Here is a 15870-nt window from a genome sequence, read left to right as displayed (position 1 = left end):
AGTATGTAAAGCATTCTGCTAAAATAGCTTGGGGAGTAGTCTTAACTAGGAACAAAGAAACCAAAGAACCAGGTTCCCCTCTTTGAAACGAGAAAGCCATACTGTTCTCAGCTTGGCCAAGAAATGTTTTCCCAACTGATACTGCTTCTGTTTCCTGCTAAAGCTCACAATAATAAACACCAGGTTCTGGGGCAAAGCGCACTGTTAGTTAAATAATTCATATGGTATTTTTTATTTTGTGAATCTGCTAACTGTATGTTAACTATATTTTCCTATTGCATCGATGAACACACACGCTGTTTTCACTCATATTTACAATATATAAGTACATAAAAGGAATTTCAGCTTCCAGCTTGATCTCCACAACACACTGCTGTAGGCTGATTGGAGGTGATAAAATCCATCATTGTCAAATAGAAAACTGCTCTCTTGCAGAGTAGGTATCTCCTTGGGATCTTCATGATTTCCAGTAAAAATTTAATTTTACCTTCTGGTAATCTAAATTACTTGTGTTTTCAGCAGCGGAAAAAATATTTTGCTCACTAGCTTGCTAATGCAGAATCCAGAAACCTCCTCTGTGGGCGGTTTCAAAGTTCCAGTTTTAAAGCCACCTAGAAATATCACTCACTGGGACTCACTTGGTGTGAGAGATACAATACAAAAAACATTCCCTTTAAAACCATGCAAGTTTCAGGATACCTTGCATCAAGAAACTCTTCTATATTTTTTTGCTACTATAAAAGTATTTAAGAGAAAGAAAATGTGACTGTGAGTCACTTCTACTGAAGTTACTGACAAATGACAAAACACTCACCCACTCCAACAGAAAAAAGGATTAAACGAATGCTAAATATTTTCCCTAAATCTCTCAGCTGAATGCCATGCAGCAGCAGTCATAGAGGAGCCACTGGCAGAGCATGAGACACAGTCAGCGCTCACATAAACCCAAACTTGACAGGCACTATTTCATAAACATTCAGGTGCAAACATCATTGCTATAGTTTTATGTTAACCCCACTGTTATTAAAGTAGTGAAGATCTGAAATACAATAAAATACTTCAGATACATAAACAGACGACCACCTACAATGAAAAATGCCTTCAATGTGCGTTATACACAAACATGGGAAATATTTATTCAGGTTGCTATACTGAGTGTCTCCTGATTGTCAATATCATAGGGAACTGTTCAAAAAATATATTTAAAATCATTTAAAGTCACTGAAATTACAACAGCCTCTCCTTGACAGGAAGTGTGTACTTCCAGGATCAGATTGTCTCAACTGAATTAGAGGGTTTGACCAGAAAAATAATACTATCATTTTGAATATAAAATATAATTTAAAATTATTGAAAACATAATGTATTTAGAACTATAACATAAAATAACCTAACATAATTAAAATTAATTAAAAAAAAAGTATATTCCTAGTAGCTATTTAAACATAAATCCTAGTAGAGCTTCTTTTTCCATATCCCTTTACCATACACTCACTTCCAGCATACTTTTGCTATCTACTTGCTCTCAAATTTACTGGCATTTACTTATTCCTTTCCCATTTCTTTGCTGTTTTGTGGTTGCCACCAGTAGCACTGTCTGTCACATTTGCACTGGGGCTCAGACCTCACTCCCCAGGTCAGGACAGTTCAACCACTGACTTTAATCGGCTGCTGGAGAGTCTGACAGTCACCCAGAAATCCCAACACCCAGGATTTGCAAAGTGATCGCATGTCCGGTGGTGGGCAACTACCACAGAAGTCCAAAGAGAGTACAAACATATATTAACATTATCTGAGCACTTTTAACATACAGAATATATTAAGACCCCTGGTTTTCCTGGGCAGGGATGAGAGATGCAGTAATTGGGTACTCACAGATGAGTTGTCCTACCACAGCTCACACTACTACTGCATTTTGCTTTGACTAACATTACAAAGCAATTGAAAGATTATGCTTTATCTGCTTGGTAAACAGTAAAAAAAAAAAGAACCAAAAAACCAACAACAAAAAACTCAACTGATAAAGTTTGGTAAAAGTGGAAAGGTCACAGCAAAAAAGCCACTGACCAAATGTATCAAAACGACTCACCTCCTGTGTGATGCAATAAACTTGGGGAGAAAAAAAGTGGGCATTTTTTTATTTAAGAATATTGCAATGAAAGTAAAATACTTCAAAAAGTGAGAATGTCTCAGGTTTGCAGCTTGGCATATAGATGATGCAGTTCATCTATGATCACTACCTGAAGAAATGTGCAGAACCACAGAGTACAGATTTGGCTTTTCCTCTGAGACTAAATGTAAACTTCATTGCATATCTTTAGGGTCCCTCTTTGAGAGAAAAGATTTAATAAATAAAAATGTTATTTCTTAAAGGAGGAGCAGGCATGGGATTTTCTTTCAAGTGGCCATATGGAATGAACACCATTTCTCTTCAAGGCTACTCAAGTAGCAAAACAGATTCTGTTATTCATAAAATTATGCCACCCTTGAAGGTGAACAGAAAATCACTGTGAAAACTTCTGATCAAAGACTAAATATTGTTTCCTTTGTCTTCAGCTACACTGTTTTACCTCTTAATCTGCCTTGCTGACTGTTTTCAAAATAATTAACTTTCACTAACACCACATTTATTTACATTCTCATGTGTAAATGCGATAAAAAGAACCTTTTTCTTTACTCCTGCTGTTTTCCTTTCCCCCCTCTCTGTTTACACAGGTTTTCTCACCATTTTAGTTAAATGAATGTTGAGAGTCATTCACAAGAGTAAGTTTCAGTTTGAATTTTGTCAAGCTGCACTGAACTCTCCTGCTCTGGTTGCCTGCTACAAAATTTTTGAAGAGTTTCAGCTAAAAAATCCTTAAATACAAATATTTGTGAGAACAGACTGTTGTGTTCATGTTTTAAAAGTCACGTCATTATGCTGCCCATTGGCTTCAGCTCCTGAAAGTTGGAGGCAAAATCCCAAAACTCAAAGGGGAGGGGGAGAGTTTGAGGTGTACAGATACCCAGGAATTATAATTTCTGTGAAATTTTGCCCACATTTATTTTAGTTTGTAAGATTCTAAAAGCCCTGTTGTCACACTGTTAGTGAACTCCTACAGTTTGGGCCCTGAATTTCTGAAGATCCTTTCTGCATTGAATAGTCTCCATCTCAAAGATGCTGGTGCTGAACGAGCCTTGGAATTACTTCTGAGTGCCAGGAGAACCCCATGCCATGAGGAAATTTGACATTATCAAAACTGTCCCTCTTTGCTTTGTACTGTGCAGTACCCTGGGTACACGGTACCCAGGCAGTACCCTGAAAGAAAAAAATCCTGTAGACTCAAATTAAGGTAGGAAAAAATGGAAAAAAAAAGAACAGGGAGAGGGAACAGAAATCAGGGGACAAAAGAAGAATGAGCTCTTGATGGTGGCAAAACTAAAGGAGAGAAGAAGCCAAGGGAAAAAAAATGTGACAGATGTAGGGGCAGGGTGTGGACAGCAGAAGAATATGGGGACTGGTTGAAGTGGGACACCACAGTTTGCTCTCCTCTCTTCTAGATTTGGGACTAACAACACAAACACAGGCCTAAGCACTTGTCAGAGACCTGTGAAACACATTACAAAAGTCATTAGTGACCAGTCTGCCCAGAGCAATAGACTAGCTCTGCCTCTGCAGCTGTATGAAGAACTAATTAATGATCCAAGCTGGGAAAATACACTTTCAACTTAGAAGACTGTGTATAAATGTTACATTTATGCAGAAAAATGAAGGTCTCATTTGGCTTAAACTGGGGAAAAAATAATCAATGTTTTATACAATATCTACCTTCACCTCTGACTTGGTTCAACAGATTTCAAATATGAACACTGTTAAAAGTGCCTGATTCTATGAAGGGACTGTGAAAAAGAGATGCGTTTATTAGACACCAAAGAACTGCAATAAATATTTGATATGATTTTTATATGATAAATATTTATATGATGAAGGATTTTTTATTAAGTATGGGCTTTGGCTGCTTCATGTTTAACAAAGATAGACTGAGGAACATTTAAAGAAAAATCTAACTATGCATTCACTGAAAAAAAAAGACACCCCCTGGAAAGCCTAGTATGTCAGGTAATAAGGTCTGCACCATAATGCATAGGAGGCTGAATTTCCACAGGCCATATTAATTCTGGCATTTCCTTGCTTCTGATGTTTTTCTTTGCAACATTAACATCTTTTAACATGATTTTATTGGACCCCATTACACTAAATGTTAAACCATGAAATGGTCCTGCTCTATGAGGTGTTCTCACACACACACACTGGAGGTATTAAACTTGTAATGCAACACAGGTGAGAAATCCCTTCTAACACCTACAGCTGAAAAATCTTGCCACATCAGCACTAAATTATTCTGGCAATGAATCTGCTGCGTTCCCTCATATACTGCATCAATCATGGCCTTGAGGATCCCTCCTGAATCAGTAGGTGTGCAACAGCGCTGAGCAGAGCCTGCAATGCTTTGGGCCTGGAGGAAGCAGCTAGGCATGGGGGAGCTGTGGAGGCTCTAACACCAAGGAGACAAGAATGAAGAAAGGAAAGTACTTTTTGCAGACCCAAGGACATCTAAAAGCACATCTTTGTGCTTACTCAGCCTGTGTGATTGCTCTGGAGTATAGGCAGAAGAAGTGCACTTCTACTGCCTGGATGAGTCCCCTCAGCAAATTACTCTGGAAAAAGTTGACCCACCTCTACTTGCTGTCCAGGTAAGGGACTATGTCTGTAGAGCAACTCCACGAGAGGATGGCACAGGCAGGGGAACAATTTGATGGAAATATATGAGAAGAATACAACTCAGGGTATTTGTAGCACTGTGATGAGAATAAATAAAGAATAGTTCTCCTCAAATGTTTCTTAGATGCTGACTTTGACAGTGTTTATATGGAGTTTTATAACCACCTTGACAACAAAAACCTTATCAGAGACTGTCTTTACAATGCCTTTGTGTACATAATTTGCCAAAGATTTCCTTTGCTGCCATGACATCACTGCTATCACAAAACTAATAATGTCATTTGCTTGACCAACCAAAGCAGGGCAAGGGCTTGCTCACAGATACAGTGCTGAGATTTAGCCACAAATTGTAGCCATGCAGAAAATATATATGCTTTTGATTTAATTAAAAAAACCCCACAATGAAAGAACAAATATTATTGAGAATGAAGCAGTTTTTTGACGACTAAATTCAAATAATACTCCAGCTACACGTGTCCTGTGAAGACAAAATCTCAGTGACACTTGTGCAAAATCAAAAAAATGCTGAGTAGACCTAGAGAAACATATGAAAAGAATTCTAAATAATCCCAAATTCTGAACTGATTTTTTCACAGTAATTCACTATTCTGCCACACTTCCATAAATCTCATAAGGATTTCACTTACTTAAACCTAGTGATAATAATAAAATTATATAAAGTTTTTTATTAAAATGCAATATTAAATGAAATTAAAATGTATATGAAAAAGTAAGGCTACATACTTATGCACAATCAAATTTTAATTACATTTCTGATGGAGTTAAAAACCCATACACTGATGCTACTGTTGAGTGAAAGAGCTTGAAGCAATAGAAAATTGATTTTTTCCCCTATTTTTCACAATGCAAAGACTGTACATAGCTGTATTTTAACTGAATCACATCCCGAAGTAAATTTGTCATATTTCAGCGGGTCTGAAAACAAGAGTTCTGATTGCAGTGGAAGAATGAGGAAAAATACGCTACATTAATTAATTTAAAGTTCACTATTAAAGGAGTTTTTTGGTTGTTGGTTTGTTTTTTCTTAATGCAAGTCTGTATGAGCTAGTCCTCTAGTGGAAACATTTCTGCTCATCACCTAAACTGGGTTTAGCTAATCAATGGTCTCTTCTATTCTCATAGTCATGAGATCAGTATGCCATCAGCTAAAATTGACAACTCTAATCACAACAAGATTGAGGTTTGAATATGCAAATTCTTTTTTTATGAAAGTAAAGTGCAAATTATTTAAAAGTTTTGAGTATGAAAGCACACTGCTGATGCTGACCTTTGCATTTTATGTAGCGCAGTAGAGGAGACTTCACATTCAAAGACATCAGATATGTTTCCGTGTCTCTAGGGTGTGAGAGCCAGGGATGGGAACAAGGAAAGTCACTGCTGTTCCACCATCACTTCTCTTTTCCCATCCTAAGATGGATTTGTTCTCAATGAAATGTATCATTGCTACCCTCCTGCCTTTGCCTCCTCTTTCCAGAGCAGTACAGTAGTAACTCTGGTCTGCACGACTATGTATACAAGTTAGGCATGCATACGAAGATGTATGCCTAACTTGCAAGGAAAACTAATCCAGAAGGAATATATTTAGTATTAAATACCTACAGTTCAGGAATCTAAATAGGTCTAGGCTTGTCATGTAAGGCTACCTTTACATCCAACAGAAAGATACAGATGTATTTCAGCTGACTTAGAGTAGTTATCTATTTCAGACAGAGAGGAATTACACCAAATTAATTGTGACTAAAGGTTTCAACTCTCCACTTACCTGATGAAATGCAGGTAGTTGGGAAACACTGAGGAATTGGAATGGTGCTGCCAAAGAGAGAGACACACAACCTGTGTGTCTCATTACATCCTCCATGAAATCCTCTTTGCCAGAAACACTGATTATAACAGTGGAGAGAGATAGCTCCCATGAAGTTTCATGTTTCAGAGCCTCAGCTCCTTTGAACCAGTCACCGATCCTAATAATTTTAAGAAGGAGCTATGCCTTACAAAGCATACAATAGTCTTAAATGCTTCCACTTTTTGGGACAATCTTCATGACTCTCACAACGTTTTGGATTTTCTGTACAAACTGCTGCCAAGAACAGTGTGGACGAACGAGACACCAGTCCACGGACAGCCCAAAAAGCTGCAAAGAAGCACTGCATTTCCTTTTGATCTTATTTCACCAGACTGGAGTGATGAGCAGTGACACACTAGAGCTCTTGCTGGAGAGCACATTACATACACATTGAAGTTAATGGGAATTTAATCAATTCAGGTAAATGCCTTTTTCATACTTCCAGTGAGACTATAATGACAGTTTCTTTTGGGCACACTGCACAGTCTTACCATTGGCATAAGCCTTTGTAAAACATAAATCAGAAAGCTTTATCCAGTATGAAACTGTGTTTCTACTGAGAAGTTTTAGAGAATGAAGGTGTCATTAAGGTGACATGAATTGATAAAATCTGAGAGAACTTTAATGCCTCAATTTTCTTATTCATATTCTATCATTGGGGACTAAACATTCCTTCCTTGGTAATTTCTTGTTAGTGGAAGGGTTTCCTACGTGTTCGTTTTTGCAACATGACTAATGGGTTCACACAGTTCAGACCTCTAAGCGTCTTTAAAATCTTTTATACCTGCAAACATTTTTAAAACACATTTTGAATTGCCTTTGGCGCAAGCACACTAAAAATATCAGAGGGTGTAACAGCCAAGTCATAATTTAAGTGATTGGAACCTGTAAAGTACTAACTTCTACATTTTGAAAAGCATTTATGCATGCACTGTGGGAAAAATTGGCATCCTTTTTTTTCTTTTTGTTTGTTTGTGTACAATGAAAGAAGGAAATATGCCTTCCCTTAACTGGTGGGTCAGGCAGGGCAAATGCCACACTACAATGGCACTTTTTGTTTCAGCCTGGGTTACCTAATAGCTCAGAGCTCACAGAACACTTTTTTCCTGCAGTTGGGAGGATGGGCCTGGCTCCTTTGAAAAAAGAAAGAAGAAAAGAGAAGAGAAGAGGGAAGGCATTACCTCCCCATTTATAAGTTCCAAAGGCCAAAGGTTTGGAAACTCTACCAGCCTGGAGCTCATTTATCAACAAATTCAGATTCAGGAAAAAATACTAAAGTACTAACTCTGATTTTCTCTCATTCTCGTTTCCTTTTCTTTCTCTCACATTATTTTCCTAGCTCGCTCCCTCCTCCCCACCCCTACCACCTCTTAAAAAATGCCACACCAACCTAAACACAAACCTTCGGCCTTTTTTTGCCTTTTCAAGTCAGCAGTATATCTCAGTCAAGCTGACTCCGCAAGTATACCCTTGGTGCCTTCCTGTTGTCTTCCTGGTACCTCCAAACTGGAAATCAGCTAGAAGATACCATTCTTAATCCAGATATGGAAAAATGCTTACTGTTTTTACTCCAGTTATATCCCCATGATCTCTTCCAGTTTTGTTGCAGTCACACCATTTTTTTTTTTGTGTTTGCTTTTTAAATATCAGCATTCCCAGATACCATTGATCTCTTTTCAGGAAAAAACATACTGAAATGCAGGAAAACAGCTATGCTGTGCAATGCTTTCTAGATTTCATCTTGTGATTCCTCAATTTCACAGAAATATTGTAAACAAACTAGGTGTATCAAAACTGCTTTGGAGATTTCATTCAATATTCAAAGGAATATCAAGTCATCTCCTGTTATATGCATAAAATTCAGAGCCTCCTCAGAAAACCTGAACTTATTTTCTTTCCTCCTGCTTTTCAAAACCAGCCAGGGCCAACAAATGCAAAGAAAAAAAGGATAAACTTTGAAGCTGAAATTTAAAGCAATGAAAGTCAGGAAGTTCAAAAGTTAATGTTCCTATGGCTGTGTTAACTTGGCCATGTTGCAAATAGAGCATGCAAATACTTCAAGCTATTTTATTAAAGGCCTGTAGTACCGTGCCATAAAGCTGTTTTCTTTTCATGTGGAATCCAACTTGTATGGGGAACAGTACAGTGTATTTCTACTGCTAATGCTGACTTCTCCACTGCAAGTCAAGTATCCCCGCCTCAAGGCACTTCTCTGTTCTGACATTGCTGGTGTCTCACTGGAATCCAACTTTCCCTAAGTTCACCCAAGAGCTTACATACTGACCACTGCAGGAACAAAGGACAACTTCTCTCCTGACTTATTTGCCTCATCAGAAAATAATCTGTCTTTCCCCTTGAGACCAAAGAACATTTGTCACAACTTTTCCATCCCCCACTTAGATGAAATTTAAACAAATGGCCTTGTCGATCATCTCCTCCTTTCTGCTCTTTACTATCCTGGTTTTTACCAAAGAGCATATTGATACCCCAGTGCAGTAAAAAACATGATCTCACATCTATCAAATACTCATCCTCACCACAGATTATGAAATACATACATGTAAAATACCCTGATTTAGCAAAGAATTTATTTTACTCCCCTTGTACTTTTCTGCTTGTCTTCTGTGTTTTTAGTATACATATTGCCATGTGCTAAGGTTAAAAGAGATCAGCCCCCAGAAAATCTGCCTTATTCTTGGTCAAAAATGTTATGTCTCTTAGCTCCACTGAGAGCTCACCCACCAATGCTGGGTCAGTGTTAAGTAAGCAATGTCTGAAAAACCATCAGTTTCATTATCCTCTCAGTCTTGAAGAAGCATACTCATCATCTGCATTCTTCATGCCAGAATTAAGGGACTTTAAAGACAAGGACTGTGGTTTTCAGCTATATTCAAAAAGCTCAGGAAAAGAAAAACAGCTCTAATGTGTTCACAGTACCCTCACTTGATGTGGGTAGTTTTTGCACAAACTCTGTACTAATTAGTTTTCAAGCACTAAAGTCTTCATAGAAGTACAACCTGTTTAACAATGAATGAATACCTGACTCGGGTCACAGTCTGACAGAATGGGATGGAAAAGTTTGGGTACACTGAAAGCATTGTATATGGATTCAGCTACATGGCAACTTGATTTATTGGCAATCCAAGGAAAGTTCCTAGGCTGAGGTTTGAATTACTCCAGACAACGTGGTAAGCTCTTCCTACAGGCTCTTCCAAGTTTAGCTACTTGTTCACTGCTGCCAATTTTGCTCACATACTTTTTGGCCAACTTTTCTTCACTGTTGGTCTTACCCAAGCTGTAAGAGCCAGATGTAATGGTAGGAGACCAGTTATTACCTTCAGTGTCTGCCAAGATAATGCATTCTGTGTGACCTGTCCATCACACATATGTCATAAAGAATAAGAGGTAACATTCTACATTTCCTTCAGAAAAGGAGAAGAACTACTTCAGCTTTTAAGTATGCTTAGTGTGCAGCTAGTAAGAAGGACTCAATTCACTTCCGTGTTTTTTGGATCCTTCTTCATCTCTCAGGAGAGACAACCATATTCAATTGACAAAGTTGTAAGTGACACAGAGTACCAGAAAGATGAGACAATATAACTGAGCATTATTCACAGAAAATTAAGAGCATCTGAGTTCTTTATTACCTAAATGTTGGTGGTTTTTATCAGAAAAAATACCCGTCATTCACTGTGCTCCTTCACAACCCTGAAAGGCAGGAGTGCGTGTATGCTGAATACATGTATGGCGACCTGGGAATGCAAACAGGCTCTTTGTGACCAACTGCAATGACTGTGGAGTGTGATCCAGTTCCTCCAAGTTCTGCATGGGCTTCCGCAAGAGTAACAGCAACAGCTGCCTGAGCTGATACTGTATTGACTCCTCCAGCAAAAGGCATTCTCTGAGCCAAGCGGTTGTCAAGCCTGGGACAAGCCCACAAAGATTTAAGCTTAGTCCTAAATTGGATCGTGGTGGCCTGTTACTGTCAATGAAACAATTCAGAATAATGAAGGTAAGTCTGAATATGCCTTTGTAGGACAGGAGGCTCAATTAATGCCAAGAAGCAACAGGTGGACAGAGAAATAAGACAGGTTGGAGGGAGGATGAACAAGGTAATATGAGCAGGTAATATGAACACGATTTTAGCCCAGCACCTGCCTACCTATTAACAGCTGGCAGAGTTCTGTAGGCATTGTGGAAGATAGGAATTACGTTAAAACAGTGCTAAAATAAAATAAAACTAAAAAGAACCAGGCACAAAGCCCCAACAATAAAAACTGTTCTGCTCTTCTGTGGTAGCTTTTCTCCTGGTAGTAGATCAAAGGTATTCAGCTATAAATATCTGACTTTAACACAGATAGTATCTATGAATCTGATCATGAACAAACAAATTGGTCTTTGAAAACGGCCCAAGATGAAGTCATTAACTAACTGTACAACACTAGTATGTTTTGCACAAGCGCTGAGGCCATTCCAATCAAAACCACCTGCTTAAAGCATATGCAAATTATTATGCTACAAATAATTTAAAAAGTGTATTCAAAACTGGGAAAAAAGTGGAAGGAGAAGGTAATAAACAAGTGCACATCATACTCTACTTAGAAAATTACCGAGTAAAACTTCTGTATATTTACAGTGAACAGCTGTGCTTTTTCCTAGCTTCATACATTTCTGTTTTCCCACATTACTGAAGCTAATTTGTTTAGGATTTTAGCAACAATTTCTAGCAGCTGTTGTAACATTAATAAACTACTTCAGATAACTAAGAACTTCAGCAACCTATTTCTCTCATAGTAAGGATGCAAAAAGTTATTTGTAGTTCAAACTACTTGATGGTGAAAATGAAATGATCAGTGTTTTGTGGCCCAGATGTTATCCAACTGGTGAAAAAATAATTTGTTAGAGGTAAGATAAAAGGACACACAATGCTGCAGTGTAAAATCTCACAAACACTGGGTATAAAGTAAAGACCTATTGACATGCATTTGGATCATCAGGGAGCCAAATTTACTTTGTTTCTGGTTACTTTAATTTTCAGTACCTTTGGAATATATCAGTAAAAGTCAAGAAAATGCTGCTAAGAAATGAGTCTTTTTTTTCTGGGTTTTTTTGGTGTTTCTTTTGTTTGTTCTTTTGGTATTTTTTTAAGGGTATAAGAAAAAGAATAATAATTTAGCAAAGGCAAATGGATAAAATACTTTCGAATAAATACATAGGAAAATACACTGCACATAATGTGTGCTATAGTTACTATATGCTAGTAAGCACCACAGAAGCAAAATCCTGTGTGGTGAGACTACTTTTCATAGATTTAGATTTGATTATTCGAATATTAATGAACATTTACAACACAACATTCGTTAAAAACCCTGTTAATATGATAGGGTTAAAACATCATTCAGGGAAATTAATCATAAAAGAATAAATGATTAATTGTATCTGTACACAGGAATACAGCATACATTTGGTTGTATACTAGTAACAACAGCCACAATTAGAAAGTACGTAATTTTGGTTTTGTCACTCGTGTTATGCTGTAGTTCTTAGCACTACTCAGAATAGCTATATTTATAGCATAAAGTATGTAAATAAATCCCAAACTATCAGCTAATAATATATTTTTCGTTATTAGCCAAGGGGGACAACATCAGAGGCAATATAGCTCTTAAAACACTGCTGCAAGAAGGAACCACTTGACAGATCATATTTCAGCTCACATGTAGGCCAATTTTGTCTCTTTTTTCAGGTTTGAAAATTTGACTGGCAATATCTCACTATGGATCTTTAGTGTATCCAAAGAGATTTTCATTTTGTAGTATTAATACTGCTATATTAAAATGCATAATTTTAAAATATTTGAAAGTATGTTTTAATTTTAAAGTTGTTTTATAAACAAAATAGTTGAACTAGCTTTCCAGAAGCAATTAATTAACTTTGTCAGGGTTTTTTTTCCAAATTCATACCATTTTGTTTATATTTGCTGTCTTCCAGTAAATTCTTTAACCAGCAGACAGTTACTTGGAATAAGGAATTCTTCCAATTTATTTTGGATGGTTTTATATACCCATCTCAAGTAATAAAGAAAAAAAACCTCTTTAGTTTAGGGAAATATAATAACCAAGATTCCCTAAACTCTCAAAGCATTCAAAACAAAAATAAAGAGACTTCTTAATAGTGACGGATGAATTTCATGTACCCAGGGCAGTGTCCAGGAGTTGCAATAAAGTGTATTTGCAACGCATCTGCAGCCATTTCTCCCACAAGAGTCTGCACATTTTCCCCTAGTCCGGACAAGTGAGCAAGTGTCCTTCGTCTCCAGCTCAACATGCCAAATCTCCTGCATCTTTCGACCCTCCTCCCTTCTCTTCTGTTTCCCCAGCCCGACCCTGGAATGTTTTGGCCACGAGGTTAAGAAAGATTCCCCCATTTATCACAACCTGCCAAGCACAACAGGGTCACAGTCCCAGCCCCGGCGCTATCACTTAGCTAATCCAGCCTCGGCACAGGCATGAAACTTCAAAGATATTTTGCCACGGGCAAAAATTAGTCCTTATTTGCTTTAAAATCCAAGTATCAATCAAGTTAAACTGCGCTTCAGTGGAGCTAACATTTTGAATGTTCAGAGCAACATGGACATTTGGTTCTTAGCTGTGACTCTAATTGAATGCAGAGCTCACCTTGAATAGCATTACAAATACTTCAAGTACATCAAAATTCTCATCATGAGACAATTCATTTTATCCATGAGAAAGCCCTTGATAAAAAGAACTGTTCAATAGTTGATGTAAACACACAAAAGCACCTTTTGGTGCATGTGTGCAAATAAATACAGACAATACACACAGAATCTCTGTTTATGTTAAATCACTTCAGATTATTTTAGGCTCCAAAGGTTTTACTATGAGTTATAGAAGATGAGCAGCCGAACTTACATGATTGTAGAGGTCTGTTAATGACTTTTAAATATCCCTGAAATTAATGTGAAGAACAATTACAGATTCACTATAAGAATGAGCAAAGGACTTTTCTTCAATATCTAGGAAGCAAATCATAAATTGTACCTAGGTAAAATCATATGGAAATTTTACTGTCCTGGGTGTCTGCCTACCACTTTTTGTTCAACCCAATGCAAGCAATACGATAATTATGTTTTTTAAATCAATCCAGGTTCTTCTTCAATGTCTATTTTTAACGTCATCCTTATGGGCTAAAATGGGATCCATATTAAAATCATATTTTTAAAAAAAACTTCACCTTTTCTTCAGGTATTTATTTATAATTGAATACTGTTTAATTATGTATTAATTCAGAGTAATGACTGAATATTGCAAAGAGAAATAAACCACATAGATAATATCTTTCCTGTAAAGCTATTGCTGAAATAGATATCATTTATTTTTTTCCAGCAATATGATTGAAAATATTTTTAATAAAATAAAATATAAAAAGGAAATAAGTAGCATATTAGCTACAGCATTAAATTCTGCAAACTGCTCACGTGCCTTTTGTACATAAATTTAATACAGCCATGCTCTCCTTTCATTTAAAAATACTGAAACATGTTAAATTTTAATCCCTTGTGAATAACATTTACTAAATAAGTTTTACAATTCAAAGCTTAAAACTGAATAAAGTGCTTAAAGTGCTAATTATTTCCTCTATTCTCCCAAAGTAAATGTAAATTCAATAAAATTTATGTATAGCTATTTGCAAAGAAAACAACAGAAAACAAAATATAAAAATGATAGGTAAGCATGTGAACGAGACAGTATGTAGAGTGTTTTTTCATCTGCTTCTTCTATTTAACAGTAAGTTCAGACATTTTCTCCGACCATTTTAGAAAATAGCCTTGACTTCTAATTCCTGTGGCAGATGAATTAGCTTCCCTGTATGGCCACTCTAACATGCATATGTATGTGCAAGCATGAGCACACAAATGTACAAACATACAGATATTTTCTAAAGCCAAATTCAAGTTACTTTGCTTGATATTATCCACATTCACACAAGATTGCTGCTATTTGATTTGCTGTACCATTTAATAAGGTATACTAAGTACTTTTATAAATCTCAAATTATTTTGGAAAAATGCTTCGGTAAGAACTATTTTTTAATTTAGGAATTTAAAATATTAATTGGTTTACATACCCTTTTCAAATTTACATTTGATTTACTTAAGAAGAAATTGTAACAGCACAAAAGGTACTAAGACAGTCAAAACCTGTTTAGCTGAAATGTATTTCAGAAAATAGTGAACAGATCAAGGAAAGAAACATGTAACTGGATCCTGCTGCTTGCTGCTTACCAGATCACAGGCACAAAATCAAAGAACTTACTGGCTGCAAGAATTTATCATACCTTTCTTCCAAAGAGGTTCCCTACCTATTACAGATCCCTATGGCTGTAAATGCTTGCTTACAGCTGGACCAAATCCCCTTGCTCTTTCTTTCCTGGGACTTTGCTTGCTGCTCTAGGTTAATAAAACAGCACTCCCAGAGTGAACCCCTCCTGAGTTTCCCTGAATGAAACAGACTTTTAAGGAGCAGTAATCCCCATGCCAGCTCCCACCGCAGCCTTTGCACTGCTGCTCTTGCTGCTGCGCGGACCCCACGGCAGGGAACAGCATTTGACTACAACAGCAGTACATGCACATGAGTTCCCTGAAAAAAGCTTTAATCACAATTTATTCTCAAAAAAATGGTCTGTTCAATTGCAAAGTGCATGAAAAAAAATAGATAATGTTACAGAGACAGAGCGGACTTTGGAGAAGGTAGGACCGATGCTTTAGCGTATTTACACTTCAGCATTATTTGTTCCAAATGTATGTCTAATCAACTTAGAAATTAACTAAATGGATTTGAATGAAGTATTAGGAAAAATATTATTTTATTGTATCCACAGTTTTTGTAGTTTAGGGCTAATTAATTTGAACTCAACTTATGTCTAGACACCTGTCTCAGCATACTGGCCCTTAAGTGTCTCTTATAAATATGTTATTGAACAACACACCAAGGAACTGCTCACAGATTTGACAAAATGTGACATTTGCAGCACGTTATAGAACCACACATTTTATTTCTTATAGTACTTAACAAGTAAGCTCCTGTGTTAAAAAAATGCTGCTCCTGAAAGAACCTGATGAATCCAGTCCTGTCTAAACTCCTGTACTCTAGAGCCACCATGAACAAATACCTTGTTCCAAAACCAGTTTGAAACTGCTACTACAGAAACTAAAATCAAATCT

At 36.8% G+C, this 15870-nt stretch overlaps 1 protein-coding gene across 11 annotated transcripts in view; it reads right to left on the bottom strand.

Annotated features, from left to right (window-relative positions):
- Positions 1–15870, bottom strand: part of EYA4 (EYA transcriptional coactivator and phosphatase 4) — a 143828-nt gene that overhangs the window by 69437 nt on the left and 58521 nt on the right. The gene's annotated exons all lie outside the window — the stretch shown is intronic.

The sequence above is a fragment of the Corvus moneduloides genome, chromosome 3 (assembly GCF_009650955.1).
Source record: "Corvus moneduloides isolate bCorMon1 chromosome 3, bCorMon1.pri, whole genome shotgun sequence".
NCBI classification, from domain to species: Eukaryota; Metazoa; Chordata; class Aves; order Passeriformes; family Corvidae; genus Corvus; species Corvus moneduloides.
This window is presented reverse-complemented; position numbering and strand designations above follow the sequence as displayed.